This window comes from Eptesicus fuscus, chromosome 5, assembly GCF_027574615.1.
Source record: "Eptesicus fuscus isolate TK198812 chromosome 5, DD_ASM_mEF_20220401, whole genome shotgun sequence".
NCBI classification, from domain to species: Eukaryota; Metazoa; Chordata; class Mammalia; order Chiroptera; family Vespertilionidae; genus Eptesicus; species Eptesicus fuscus.
In genome coordinates, this window is record NC_072477.1 from 37,577,715 (window position 1) to 37,592,443 (window position 14,729).

General features: G+C 45.1%; 1 protein-coding gene across 3 annotated transcripts in view; it reads right to left on the bottom strand.

The window, feature by feature from the left end:
• The window catches only part of SAMD4A (sterile alpha motif domain containing 4A), a 215,732-nt gene that overhangs the window by 86,656 nt on the left and 114,347 nt on the right, over positions 1-14,729 (bottom strand). Inside the window, exon 1 of one of the 3 annotated variants that reach the window (XM_028141723.2) lies at positions 11,872-12,126. The exons of the other annotated variants lie outside the window; for them this stretch is intronic. The gene's annotated coding sequence lies outside the window, so the exon portion shown is untranslated. Of the gene's footprint in view, positions 1-11,871; positions 12,127-14,729 lie in introns of those variants that run through there. 3 annotated transcript variants of the gene reach the window in all.

Genomic DNA, 14,729 nt, shown 5'->3' on the forward strand with positions numbered 1-14,729 from the left:
TTGCACAGTACTGGAGACATTCAGATGGGGAGGCGGGTGGGAGGGTAGAGATGACCTCGGCAGGTCCCTCCCAGCTCCCTGACTATATTTAGCTAACTGCCACCTGACACAAGACAACCTTTGTGCATCCCACTAGGTATAGCCTCCATTTTAAAGTGGCTCCGGGAGATGGAAAAAGCACCAATTCTAACTTTCTCATCAATACGTTTTCAGCAAACACCTGGCTTGTTATAAATCATGAATATGCTTGGGATGAAGACAAAATCTCTTCATTAAGCCCAAGTTGCTCGACAGACACTGGCAAGAAGTAAAAGGGCCAGAGAGGAAGATGAACCCACGTCTGATGCCAACACTGATCAGATGTGGCTAGTGTACGCCCTGGAAATATGTTTAAAAATACAATTTGGGAACAACCTTGAATTGAAATGCACGAGGCTTAAGGAACTCCCTCGCTTTCTGCTAGGTCACTTCCCTGTTTGGATACTGTACCCTTCCGCAAAAGGTCAGTCTAAAAAAAAAAATCAGGAACAAAAACAAACCGTAAACAGGATTCGGAGTACAAACTAAGCATGTTATGCCCGTGAACCTCTCTGCCAGGTAATAACCTGGGTTCCAGAGGAGCAACAAGCACCGCAAAGAGGAAAGGGACAAGAGGCCGCTGCCCGGTCCCATCCAGGCCTGAATTGGTTCTTTCTCTGTCCCTGGGACAGCGTTGGGACGGGGTGGGGCTGTGACGTGGCCAGGAAGACAACTATGACTTTGTTTACCTGCCGCTGGGAACATGGACATAGGACTGCCTTCCGAGGGCCAGCTACACCCACTGGATCCAAACTGTTTCTGCCACTGCCACAGCGGCCAGGCTGCCAGCTGACAGGACTGAATGTTGTCCGCGCGCCACGCACTCTTCTAAGTGCTGTCATGTAATTACTCACTGAATCCTCACCAGAACCTTGGGAGGTCGGTCCTACAGACTTCTCTTACAGATGAGAACATAGAGGCACCGAGAGGTCAAGGAACTTGTCCCAGGCCCCCTCGCTGGTGGGATGGCAGAATGGGAGCATGCAAAGTAGCATAAAGATGCATAAGGGTTATCATGCTAGAAGAGCTTGAACATGCTAAATGCATTAATATTTATATTCTATATAATTACATAATACATAAAATATACACTGAGTGGCCAGATTATTATGATCTCTGAACGCATAATAATTTGGCCACTCAGTGTATATCCTATATAATAAAAGGCTAATATGCAAATTGTCCCCTCAACCAGGAGTTCAACCAGCAGGCAGGTCGGCCAACCGCCCATGTCCCCTCCCCCTGGCCAGGCTGGCCAGACCCCACCCATGCACGAATTCATGCACCGGTCCTCTAATACATACACACACACACACACACACACACACACACACACACACTGAGTGGCCAGATTATTATGCGTTCAGAGATCATAATAATCTGGCCACTCAGTGTATAATTATACACATACAACATATGATTACGTATACAATCAGTGTATGTGTATTATATTTATAAATATAATACAAGTATATTTATAGAGTAGATGGGTCAGAAGAGTAGGTCAGCTATGGAAATAGAGGAAAAAAGGAGTTACAGAGATAATGTAGGTGATACCTATCGTGGTTTTAAAATATGTGCACAATTTCCTTGACACTCTTCTCCAAAAGGTGGAGCCTACTTAATTTCCTTCCCTTTGAATGGAGGCGGGACCTAGTGAGTCACTTCCAGCAACTAGAAAGTAGCATGACAGCATGTGACATCATGAGTTAGGTCACCAAAGACACTGCAGCTTTGGCCTTGCTCTCTTGGGTCACACACTCTGGGGGAGGCCAGCTGCCATGCTGTGTGGACACTCAAGCAGCCCAATAGGGAGGGAGCTCTTGCTGGTGAGGAGCTGGGACCTCCTGCCACCGTCCAGCGCCAGCCGGCAGCCACGGGAAAGGACCATCTTGGAAGCAGAACGCCCAGCACTGGTTCAGCCTCCAGGTGACTGCACTCCAGGAGCCCTGAGCCAGCACCGTGCGTATTCCTGATCCATGGACTGGGTGTGATAGCATGTTTATCGTTGTTTTAAGCTGCTATGCTTTGGGTGCTTTGTTATGTGGCCAGAGATAAGTAATACACCATTCGAGTGCCCCTCTAGGATAAAGGAAGTTTAGGCATTTGGCTTTGAGTAGTTCAGTCCTTCGGGCAAAGTCATTTCCACCACGAGATGAACTCATGAAGCTAACCTGTTGCCGCCTAGCTTCACTTAGCCTCACTTAGCCTCCCTCATCCTGATTATCCATTCACCAAACAACCTTTGGTCCATGATTTAGCTTCCCAGGTACCTTCAGGGAGAGAATGAACTGATCACGCAGGCTTGATGTATTTCTAGATTCTGTGATGATGATTTTTCAGGGCAACTTAATAAATGGTGTCTGATTATGATTTGGCTTCCTGTGGTGGCCTTGCTGTGCTGATTATATGGACTTTGAGTACATCTGGTCCCTCTGATGATGGCTCCTCCTGGCAAATTAATAAGCCAGCATTGCAGGCTCTACTTCCTTGCTCTCTAGTTAGTACAGAATCAGTCTACTTAGTACAGAATCCATCTAGTTAGTACAGAATCAGTCTCTCAGAGCATCCCCTGGGCACTGATGAGAGGGAGCATCTCCACCTGCAAACAGAAGCCAGGTCCTACATGTGGGGACTTGGTATATAATGGCTCAGTCCTGCCAGCTGCCCGCCCACTGGCCTTCTCTGTGGCATCCACACCATCTTCCGGAGAGAAAAGAGCTTTTACTGAGATGTGCATTCAATAGATTCTCCTTATTGGAGAAGACCCAGGAATCCTCAAAATTGTCAATTAATTGATCACTTCTGCAAGGCAGTGTCTTTTATTATCCACCCCAACATCGTTCTGTTCAGCAGACAATCTGGAAAAATTGAAGTCCAAGAACAGCAAGGTTTAGTGATGCCAACTCACCTCTATTACTTTCTCTGAATACTTTATTATTTCTCTGGATAAAGACCAGAGATGTAAGAGCTTGCTGGCTGTTTTATGAAGGTAAAAGTTAATGATTTATAATTTATAAACCAGTGACATAGGAATACTAAAAAAAAAAATCTTAGAAGAGCTATAATTAAAGGCCATTAGGATAAGGAAACTGTCCCAATGATTCTTGGAGTGACAAAGAGTGTGTTTAAATATCAAGTGTGGTATTATTATTATACAGTGGCACTACACAACACTATGTTAATGTTTAAGGGCTCCAGTTGTTAGTAAATTACCCTTAAATTGCTATTTTATTATACCCTTGTTTTTGGTTTAATAACATTTGGCATCTCACAAGTGTGTTTAGGCAATTTGCTCATGCGAGAAATGTCTAGAAATTAAGTACACACATCAAGAAGTATATATATATATTAAATAAATGTGCTAAAAGGAGGGAATACTCATGGGTCTTAAATGATCAAATGTTCCTTGGAAGAATGTGTATTACAATCCTAGACATATCATGTAATAAAGCCTTCTAAACAGTGCAATTCCACACAATTCAAGGACAGACAGCCAGTGATAACACCTCACACCATGTATTTGGAGTTGACAGGACACCTGGAAAAAAAAAAATCAGGGGGAAAATGGCAAATGCCCACGGCAAACTGAGATTCTTGTGTTGGCACCTTTACTTGCCTATTGTCTCCCAAGGTACTCTCTTGAGCTAGAGATGACTAAAGAAACAGCCCCATAATTTGGTGGACCCCTGCAAGAGATGTGGATTAGACCAGTGGTGACGGGGGACCCAGATGCTATGGAGTGACAGAGCTCCTATACTTGCAAATGGTGCTTTGACAGGTACAAAGGATTAAGAAGATAGGAACCTTCTCCCTGTTTTCAAGGAGGGTGATTGCTGGCTTCTGAGACGGCCCCCTGTTTTTCACACCCTATGTACTCTCTTCCCCTGTGTAATCTGAGCAGGTCCATGTGATCAGTAGAATGTGGCGGTGGTGTTCTGAAATAGGTCATAAAAGACCCTGCAGCTTCTATCTAACTCTCTTGGTTCACTTGCTGGGGGGGGGGGGGGGGGAAGCTAGCCACACCAGGAACCCTGGGAGAGGCCCTCGGGGGAGGAACTCAGGCTTGCTAATAGAGCCAATACCAACTCCAGCCATGTGAGTGAGCCACCCAGAAGGAGAGTCTCCAGCTTTAGTCATTCTCTTGACTACAACTTTGTGAAAGGCCTTAAGCCAGAACTACCCAGCTAGACTGTCCCAAATTTCTGGCCCTCAGAAAACTAAGATAAATGTTATTATGTGAAGCCATTAAGTTTTGGGATAATTTGTTACACAAAAAATAGTTAACTTGGTAAGAAAATAAAAACAAGAACAAAAACACTCAAAAGGCTACTGCCCTTTGAATTCACTAGAAAAGGCAGGGTTCTAGGTAGTGGATTCCATGGCCCATTATAACCACTGGAGCTTTCTCTGAGAACATGAAGGTCATTAGGTCCTGGTCATTCACAGACACCTGACTGTCCTCAAAGGGCAAGAACCAGGCAACTTTGGTCCCAACAGACACCTACAGTGACCTACTTGCTGCTCCAGAGGGATCTGTTCATCTCTTTAACGAGGATTTTCCATCTTGGTCACCTTTCTCCTGGGTATTACTGGCATGGCTGAGTGATCAAGGGGCCTCTTTTGCTCTTGAAGGACCCTAGGCCAACAGTGAACTAGTCCTGAGATCTCATCTAAGGGCTCAAATTAGGGTTGGGATTCACCTTCAGGCTTCTAACCTTCTGGCTATGACCAGCTCTTGTAGGTCTGAGGCTGCCCATTTCCAGCAGGCACATAAAATTGGCCAGCTCCCTAATCCACTTGCCTCAGTTCTGACCTCTGGCCTTGCCTCCCACATTTGTACCTGCAGCCCAGGTCTCATTCTGAGCTTCAGACTCATATATCCTGACTGCATCCTCCACATCTTGACTCAGATGATCTCAAAATTAACATGTCCAAAACTGAACTCGTGCTCTTATTCACTAGATATGCCCCTTTGTTCTTCTTCCCTAGCTCAGCACATGATTTTTCCATCTCTTTAGTAGCTCAGGTTGAAATCTTGGGAGTATCCTTGACCATCGTCCATCGTTTCTGTTACACCCCATATTTAATCTGTCGGTAAATCCTGTCTGCCCGATCTCCAAAACAGATCCAGAATCTGTCTACCTCTCACCAAGCTTCTGCCTTCCACCTACTCCAACAGTCTATTATCAATGTAACAACCAGATGATCTTTTTATACTAGAATATAAGCCATGCCATTTCTCTGATCAAACATTCCAGTGGTTTCCCATCCTATACAGAGTCAGAGCCATACAATGGCCTATCAGCCCCTCTATGATCTAAACCCCATCCCGGCTATGTTCCTCATTCATTTCATCCTGGCTTCCCTGAGGTTCATTTAATATTCTAGGCACATGCCTACCTCCCAATCTTTGCCTTTGCTGTTTCCTCTGGCTGGACTGCTCTTTTAGTTCTCCTCAGTCTGTCTTCTTGGTGAGACCTCCTCTGTCCACACATCACCCTCTCACCCTACGCTCCCTCCTCCCCCCAGCCCTGCTTTATTTTTCTCTATAGTACTGATCATGTGACCTGCTGTGGATCATTTGTTTTCTGTTTTTCTCTACTAGACCATAAGCTCTCTGAAGGTAGTAGAATTGTCTCTATTTTTCCATGTATTAACATTTCCTTATTAATCTCATTTTTAGTGGCCCTATAAAATCATGCCAGGCATTTTGTATAATAGCGGTTTATTAGACTTTAGGATTTCTTACTCCAAATCTTAGGCACTTCCTAGAAATTTCCTATAAATGAAGACCAATGGACTGGGTGACCTGTAAATAAAGGGTACCAACTGTCACTCAAAACTGTTCAGTCACCTTTCTCATTTAACTCTGGAGAACTCTGATTACTTTTAGAAGTCAGATAAAAACAAAGAACATACAAAGGAGAAAATAAAATGATTATCTCAATTTTCAAAATCTTTACTACACCCCCCTTCTCAATATTCTGTTTAGGATGGAAAATTTCCCCGTGGCCTAGAAAACAAAAGCATAATGGGTACTTTTCCTGATTGTAACTGACACCAATTAAAGTAATCTACATGACAAAGATTTGAGAGGCTGAGACAGCAGAATTAAATGTATTTAAAACACTCTTTTGCAAACATCTGTTGAAGAAAGAAAACCAATGCCAATAGATTGTGTTAAGACAGTTGAGTGTCCTAATGTTTTAGCCATAAGTGAATACGCTCTAACTAGAAGCCTGGTGCATGAGATTCGTGCACTTGAGGGGAGGGGGTCCCTCAGTCCAGCCTGCACCCTCTTGCAGTCCAGGAGCTCTTGGGGGATGTCCAACTGCTTGCTTAGGCCCGCTCCTGGGGAGCTGGCCTAAGCCAGCAGTCAGATATCCTTAGTGCTGCCGCAGAGGCAGGAGAGGCTCCCGCCACTACCACTGCGCTTGCCAGCCGTGAGCCTGGCTTCTGGCTGAGCAGTGCTCCCCTTATGGGAGTGCACTGGCCACCAGGAGGCAGCTCCTGCATTGAGCGTCTGCCCCCTGGTGGTCAGTGTGCATCATAGCAACTGGTCATTCCGCCATTTGGACAATTTGCATATTAGCCTTTTATTATATAGGATAAAACCTCATAGGAACGGGTCTCCTAAGGGTCAGATAAATTAGAGATGAAGAGCAGGTTACCCTACGCTTGACAAATGCAAGATAAATCCTTGCAAACCACATTCGGCTAGTTTTTTATACCAAAACCCCTCGGAGGAGAGGCTATAAATGTTGTAAAAGCAGGACGCTTTCCCACTCCCTAATCTTCAGTGCCGCTCTCACGCCCAGACCATCGCCAACAAAACCCCGCAGACCACAAAACGACTCTCCACAACAGCATTTCAAAGTGATGAATTCGCAATACTCTTGCCGCCCTCTCAAAGGAGAAAAGCATGCTTTGTACTACTACAGTAAGTCCTCGTTTAACATCGTTGATAGGTTCTTGGAAACTGCAACTTTAATCAAAATGACGTATAATGAAACCAACTGTACCATAAACTAATTGATATAAACAAGAGTTAAGTTCCGATGGCAAATTTCTGTTCACAAATATATCACTAACTTCTAAATTAAGACCCCAAATGCTTGTCATATTAAATACTGAAATAAATGTGAGCTATCCATACACTTAAGAAACATTAATAAAAATAAGCAAAATCATTTTTTCCCCCCAATCTGCTTGTTCCAGTTCAGGCTCATGGGTGACTGGAGCCTATCCCAGGAGCTCAGGGTGTGAGGCAGGTACTGACACTGGACAGGATGTCCTTCCACTGTAGGGTCACTCCCGCTCATACCCACCCACCTCACTCATGTTGGGACAACTCTCACACCAGTTCACCTCACCTGTACATCTCTGGGATGTGGGGGTACCCAGAGTAAATCCACACAAGACATGGGGAGAATGTGCAAATTCCACACAGATGGTGGCCCCGGCCAGGAATTGATTTTTTCCCTCATTAACATTATAACAAAAGAATGTTGAGCAAAATGATGTTATTCGAGGACCTGCTGTGTACTTAGATTTGGGCCTTGTTCCATGAGAAGCACTGGAAATGAGAGGCTTGAAAGGGGCACACCGTGGTCCATGCAGCCTAATTGCAATAATATTTGTTAAAGAACTCCAAGACCAAAATCCTTGGCAGTGTCCAGACAGAGTCAACAAAGGAGTGTCTTGGGAGGAATATAAACAGGTCAAATCACAAAAGAGTAGTTCGTGCTCAATCTAACAGGCCAAAGTGAACACAGCCACTTCACACAACAGTTTTATAAACCTCACAAAGTCGGGAGAGGGTCAGCATGAGCAAGTTTCACCTCTGACGACAGGGAGCCATTCTATGTCTTTAAATGAGTCAGGACTATTAAGTCACCAGGTCCCACACTTTCTAAAATAACGAGGATGTTGCTCAACAACTTATAGAAAAGAGTTCCCACCTTGAGGGATAAGAATCTACAGTATAAGTGTGAATAAGGGCCCCGTAATGTGTAACTATGTTAAGTATTGTCACCAAGGAATGGCATATGTATATGTATATATATACATACACACACACGTATAAAATATACATGTTAGAATAGTTCATAGTAAAATTAATATATCACTCATTTAAGTATGAAGTCTGAAATATATATACAAATTATTCTACAGAGGAGAGAACGAAAAGTGTTATGGAGGCAGGATATTCGAATCCATGGTCACAAATTAACTGTTACTGTATTTGAAAAAAGGGCCTAGGCAACCGCACGAGGACAGAGTTGGGTGATCTGCCCCAGGATATAGCCAGTCCTTCTCTCTCGACCTCATTAGGACAGCCCTGCAGAGGGAGTTAGAGGCACACCTCCCCTCTGGTTCTCTTGAGCCATCAGCCAATTCCAGGAACTTATGCAAAGGTAAGCAGAAAAGCAGCTTATTATCTATCACCTGTTACTTGTGCACCCAACTCGTTTTCAGGTTAGTAGGTCTGTAGACGCAATCAGAATATGATTGCTCTGATTTTTTGAGAAGGGGAGCTACTTTCTTTTATTATTGAAAGTATTACATATGTCCCCTTTTTCCCCTCATTGACCCCTTCTAGCCTGCTCCCCCAACTCCCTACCCCAGGCCTTCACCACCCTATTGTCTGTGTCCATGGGTTATGCATAATAAGTTCTTTGGTTGATCACTTCCCACCCACCCACCCTCCCCCACTTCCCTCTGAGATCCTGCAGTCTGTTCTATGCTTCTATGTCTCTGGATCTATTTTGTTCATCCGTTTATTTTGTTAATTAGATTCCACATATGAAAGAGATCATGTGATAGTTATCTTTCTCTGACTGGCTTATTTCGTTTAGCATAATACTCTGCGAGTCCCTCCATGAGGAGCTACTTTTTTAGTATCTGAAGTCCTCTGGGGAAGTGGGGTAAGAAGGAGAAAAGTTAGAAAGGACGATGGTAAAGAATAAAGTTCTATAATCTGGAATGAGAATGGCCGAGCTCATTTCCCTCCTTCTAGGCATCCCACGGTGAAATTCAATAGACCCTGAGGTCAGTGGCTGGATCAGAATCAGGACTAACCAGATGAGGACCCGTAGCTTTAGCAGACTTTGTGGAAATGTTGCAGGGGGAGACCAGAGCTCAGAGCTATGATGCCTCTCACTCATCCTTTCTGACTCTCAAACATACTAGCTAGAATTCTATACCAAAGGAAGACACAAAAATAGCAAGAAAACTCAGGCCACACTGGTCCAGAGCTGGGAGTGATGGCAGTGACCTGTTTTGCTTTAACCTGGCTTTACACCACCACCTTTGGAGGTGGATATATTTATTCATCCATTATATACTTATCATTGAGGCCTTATCAATGTCTATGGCTACAATATGCCTTTTGGATGGGGTGCGCAGGGTCAGAAATAGCCATGGGAACAGTTTTGTACCCCATAGAAATGTCTGCAATACAAAGAATTTGGAGCGAATCAAACCAGAGGGTTAGAGAAATAATTTAAGAAGGTCTCTATTTATAGAACTAACAGGCAGCTCTGTAAGGAGTAAATGTATTCTCTAAAGTAACCCCAGAGCCTACAGCAGACCTCCAGCCAGCAGCCAACACATGAGGTACTAGAAAATCATGAAGAGCTTCACTGATGATCACCATACAAATGGAATCTTAACCTTTAGCTGTTTAAATCTTAAAAGAGATCATTACTTATCATTAAACATTCTCTGCTGTAGCTACACCCCTAGACATCCGAACCCTCTCCCTCCTGCCCCACACCATCACCCATGACATGGTCTAAGAATCTACTTCCCTCCGTAGATCCTATTGATCTAGTCTGGCTCTCACTGCCTTCTCTCCACCACAGTCTAGCTCGATGACATACGTGCCTAGTGCAACACTGTCTCCCCAATCAGACCCCACTTTAAGGGCAGGGACAGTGTCTGCACTCGTGTCCACTACTCACTTGCCCGATCATGCAGGCTTACGGGACCAGACTGGACAAAGGTTACACGCACTTTTCCATCATGGCTGATGACACAGCTTCCTCTGCCTCTGGTGAGGGTGCTAGTGTCAGCAGCAGAGCCGTGGCTCTGGTCCAAGGCAGAATGGGGAGGGACACGGACAGAAAGTGAGCACCGGCCTCTCTTCACAGGTGGGTGCTCCCCAGTGTCTTCGCATCAGCCCTTCCCTCGGCCCTCCCAAGGCCGTGGCCCTCTAAAAGCCCCCATCATCTGCACTCACACCTGGAGATTTGGACCCCAAAATGCAGGTGACAAGTACCTCGATTGTCTTGGGGCTCCTTTCTGAGGTACTCACTTCCAAGAACTGTAGGGGTATCAAGTGCTTTAAGTGGCTTGAGGGGAAGGAAAAGAAAGATAATACAGCCTCTAGAGATTGAGAGCACAGATTCTAGCTGTATCGTCTGGGTTTGAACCCAATCTGCCATTTAGTAGTTAGCATTGTGTCCTTGGGCAATTCACTTAACCACTCCAAACCTTCGGTTTCCTCTCTGGAAAGTGGGATACATCATAGGACTGTTGTGCTATTTGGATTATTTGATCTGTATAAAGCATGGAGGCCATTGCCTGGCCCCTGGTGAATACTATATAATTGGTCCTGACAGTTACTATCACCTAAGGCAGTGGTCAGCAAACTCATTAGTCAACAGAGCCAAATATCAACAGTACAACGATTGAAATTTCTTTTGAGAGCCAAATTTTTTAAACTTAAATTTCTTCTAACTCCACTTCTTCAAAATAGACTCGCCCAGGCCGTGGTATTTTGTGGAAGCACCACATTCAAGGGGCCAAAGAGCTGCATGTGGCTCGCAAGCCGCAGTTTGCCAACCACGAACCTAAGGGATCAGGATGATACGCTAAGGAGAGGAAGGGAAGAACAGGAGAGCCAGAAAGGCCTAAAGCATTGGTTCTCAAAGTGTACAGGAGGTACACATCTTGGAACCTGTTAGAAAAGCAAATTCTGGGACCCCACCCTAGATTTTCTGAATCAGAAACTGTGTTCAAAAGCCCTCAGGTGCGCCCTGACCAGTTTGGCTCAGTGGATAGAGCATTGGCCTGCGGACTCAAGGGTCCCAGGTTTGATTCCGGGCAAGGGCATGTACCTTTGTTGTGGGCACATCCCCAGTGGGGAATGTGCAGGAGGCAGCTAATCGATGTTTCTCTCTCATCGATGTTTCTAACTATCTCTCTCCCTTTCTCTCTGTAAAAAATCAATAAAATATATTTTAAAAAGCAAAACACAACAAAACCCTTCAGGTGATTCGGATCCAGACTTAAATGTGAGAACCACTGATCCAAGGAACAAAGAGAAAACCATAGCCTCCAATTTCCAGCTTTGGGAAGATCAGCAGGTTGAGGCTGATGTGAAATGCAGGTGGGAAAAATAATTTTCTACCAAGAGAATGGTAAAGAGAAATCAATTCAAAGAGTGGCAAGAACTTATTTTTAAGAGGAAGCTGTTGGATTAAAAACAAAGAATAAGCAAGCAAAATATCATAATATTTCTAGGACAGGGCTGATCTTTCAAGCTTCCCAATGACAGCAATGTCAAAGGAGTGATAACATCTACTAAGGCTAGACAGGGGAGCCACGATTTGGCCTGCAGTCAAGTCTGACCAAGCCTGAGGTAGCTGGGGAATAAAATGAAGGGGAGACTTTCTGTCTTAAAGCATCTTGACCACAGAATCACACGCTCACACACCACCCCGCCATGGCCTCTGGGTGCTGTGCTGCTTCAGGAAGAGCTGGACCACCGAGCCAGAGCATTACCTCTGAACGGTTGCTCCGGAGAGCCGTTGGGTGAAGTATCAACTCACGGGTCCGACGATGAACCACGAGACATGCAGCAACAGGCGCAAAATTCTCTCGATTAGAGGACCATAATATTTCGCTGCGTTTTGGGGGGAGGTCACAGAGGCTGTGCAGGTTGTATGGAGCTGAACACATTACAGTTGAACCAGATGTTAGGTGAAAAAGTTGTGAGTTGATGGAATTATCACATAGGGGATTGCGCCATCTCCTCCCTCTCCACTTTGTCCTCCTTTTCTTCCCTGCTCTGGTGTCCACTGGGCACGGCTGGTCATTATTGAGTGTCCAGCTGGGCATTGTGATGTCAGAGGCATCACCCACAGGGGACGATGCCTGAGGAGAGAGAGGCTAGCAGCCCAGCCCTGTGTGGAGACACGTGGCCCTGATTTGAGTTCCTGTGATACCACCCTCCATCCATGTACCTGATAACATCTCACATCTCATCCATCTCTGGAAGCCCTTATCCTCCCCTCCCCAAAGCAACAGGATGCTTTCGGGAAACGGAGGCCCAGAGACACTCACCTGAGGTCATACAGCAATACGTTGGAAGGGCCGTGAACAGTGCCAGGGCATCCTGACCACTTGTCCACCCCAGTCCAGGGGACCCGGCTGCCTTTTATAGAAAGTTTCCACACGCCTTCTATTCCTAACCTCGATCACAAGCATCGCCCATCCACATGCTTCGGGCACCAGCAGGATCTCTGTGTCACAGGCTTAGTAACGTGCCCCATTTAGGCCATGAGCACAACTTGTTTGTACTGAACACTGAATTCTAGATAGTCTTCTTGGACTGTTTTGCTTTTATTTCAAACACAGCTAACGAATCAGGGCTTTAGACATCAACAAAGCCGACTTTGATTCTCCAAGAAAAATCAGCAGCTTACCACACACAACCCTTCCTGGTCCTCCCCAAGACACCAAGAATGTCCAGCCTGCAGTTTGGGGATAAGAAGAAGACATTATTTCTAATGCCCATGGTGGGGCAGGACCCATTTAAAAAAAAAAAAAAAAAATTTCATTTTGCAAGCTGACTGTAACAGGGCTGAGAAAATGAAAGATTACCGAATAAGTTATCATCACTTTTTAATATGTACTTAACTATGTAATATATCTCTATTTTGAAAAGTAATCCGAATGTCTTGACCTTGCCATCTAAAATGGGTAGAGCCTTTAAAAAAAAAAAAAGGGAAAGCAGCTCCTCAGAATAAGATTTGAAGGTGAAGGTGAAGAACAGATATATAACCATTAGCACATGGCTTCTCCACTAATCACTGAACAGATTCCAGGACCTAAATAAAGCCCCGGAAAGCACACATATCCCAAGAATTGGCTGATTTATAAAACCATCGATGGGCGAAGGCAGGGAGCGCTCACCAGCCAATAAGGTGACTCGGTTTCTCAACACGACAGACGTACATTTCTACCGTGTAGTAAATAAGATAAAACTTCATTGTAAAAGTGCCCAGACCGTCCCCCATGTGATCCGCCTTTGCTGCTTCCTCATGTGACTGGCCTCCCAATTTAGAGCGTAACCAACTCCCAATGACCTGTAATAACACCATTCCCAAATTAGAGCTCTCAATTTGACTTGGCCTCAGTCCCTCCCTCAAAGCAAAATAAAGCATCCGTTTTCTTTTCCTTTTTTTTTTTTTCACATTCATAATACTCTCCTTTTTGAGTTGCCAACTCAAACCCTGCTCCAGTCAGATTGAGCCCTTCCTCTATTTTTTTTTTTTTCTGGTTAGCCAAAGAGCCCGATGGAAAAACACCAAGAGACAAAAACAAAAACAAAATCAGGCGAAAATTCCAAGTAAGTGACATTCAGCTGGAAAAGCTATGATTCACATGCAAATAAAAATCTCCCTGAATTTGCTGTTACATGACGCAAGCCCCTGGCTTCGACATAAAAAGGGCAGAATGAAATCACCCACAATTAAACTCACTCTGGAATACTGGAATTCTCTGGCGAGGCCTCCCCAGCTAATGATAAGAAAACCCCCAACTGTAACAGAAGGAAGCTAATTGTGTTGGATCCCAGGGCATCCCCCCCTCAGCTGGTGTTCATTCCTGCACACACCCCAATCCAGCCTTCTCCTCCTTCCCTCACTCCCCACCTGGACTCAGCATAACCTACCCTGAGATGGGGGCTCAGACAGTCTCCAGGGGGCAGCCCTCCTTTCTGGGCAGACAAGAGGGGATCGTGCTGAGGACCCTGGACCTCACCTCCATCCCAGGATGCCAGCATGCAAGAACGTTTTCTAAGGAACTCTGGGAAGATTCCCCCCAAGACTGGACAGAGCCTTTGTATGAGTTTAACAACATCATCAACCTCTGATCTCAAGTCCAGGCCAGAGAGAGTTTAACAAGTCACCTCTCCTGACTCGAAAATAATCAATCTACCACTTTCCCTTTTTCTTCTCAGGGGAAAGTTGATTGGACACCCCTTTCTCCTTCTCCAGATGGTTCCTGTAGGAGGCACAGTCCACCCGCCTGGGGCTCACTGAACTCTGCTTATGGAAGGCCCTCAGAGATTTTCTGGCCCTTCCTCATAGTTGTGGGGGTCCCACCACACGATTCCTCCTTGATGGTCACTGGGCTGAGCTACTCCCTGGCCACAGGGAGCCCACTTCCACCGTCAAAGAGAATTTTACGATTTCTGAAGCCACAATTGGCCTCTCTGAAACGTCTTCCCATTCAACTAAGGTCAGCTCTTCCGAAACCACAAAGAATAAACCGACAAATACTTGCACACTCATGTGCATGGCAACATCATCCACAATAACCAAAAGCAACCCAAATGTCCATCAACAGATGAATGG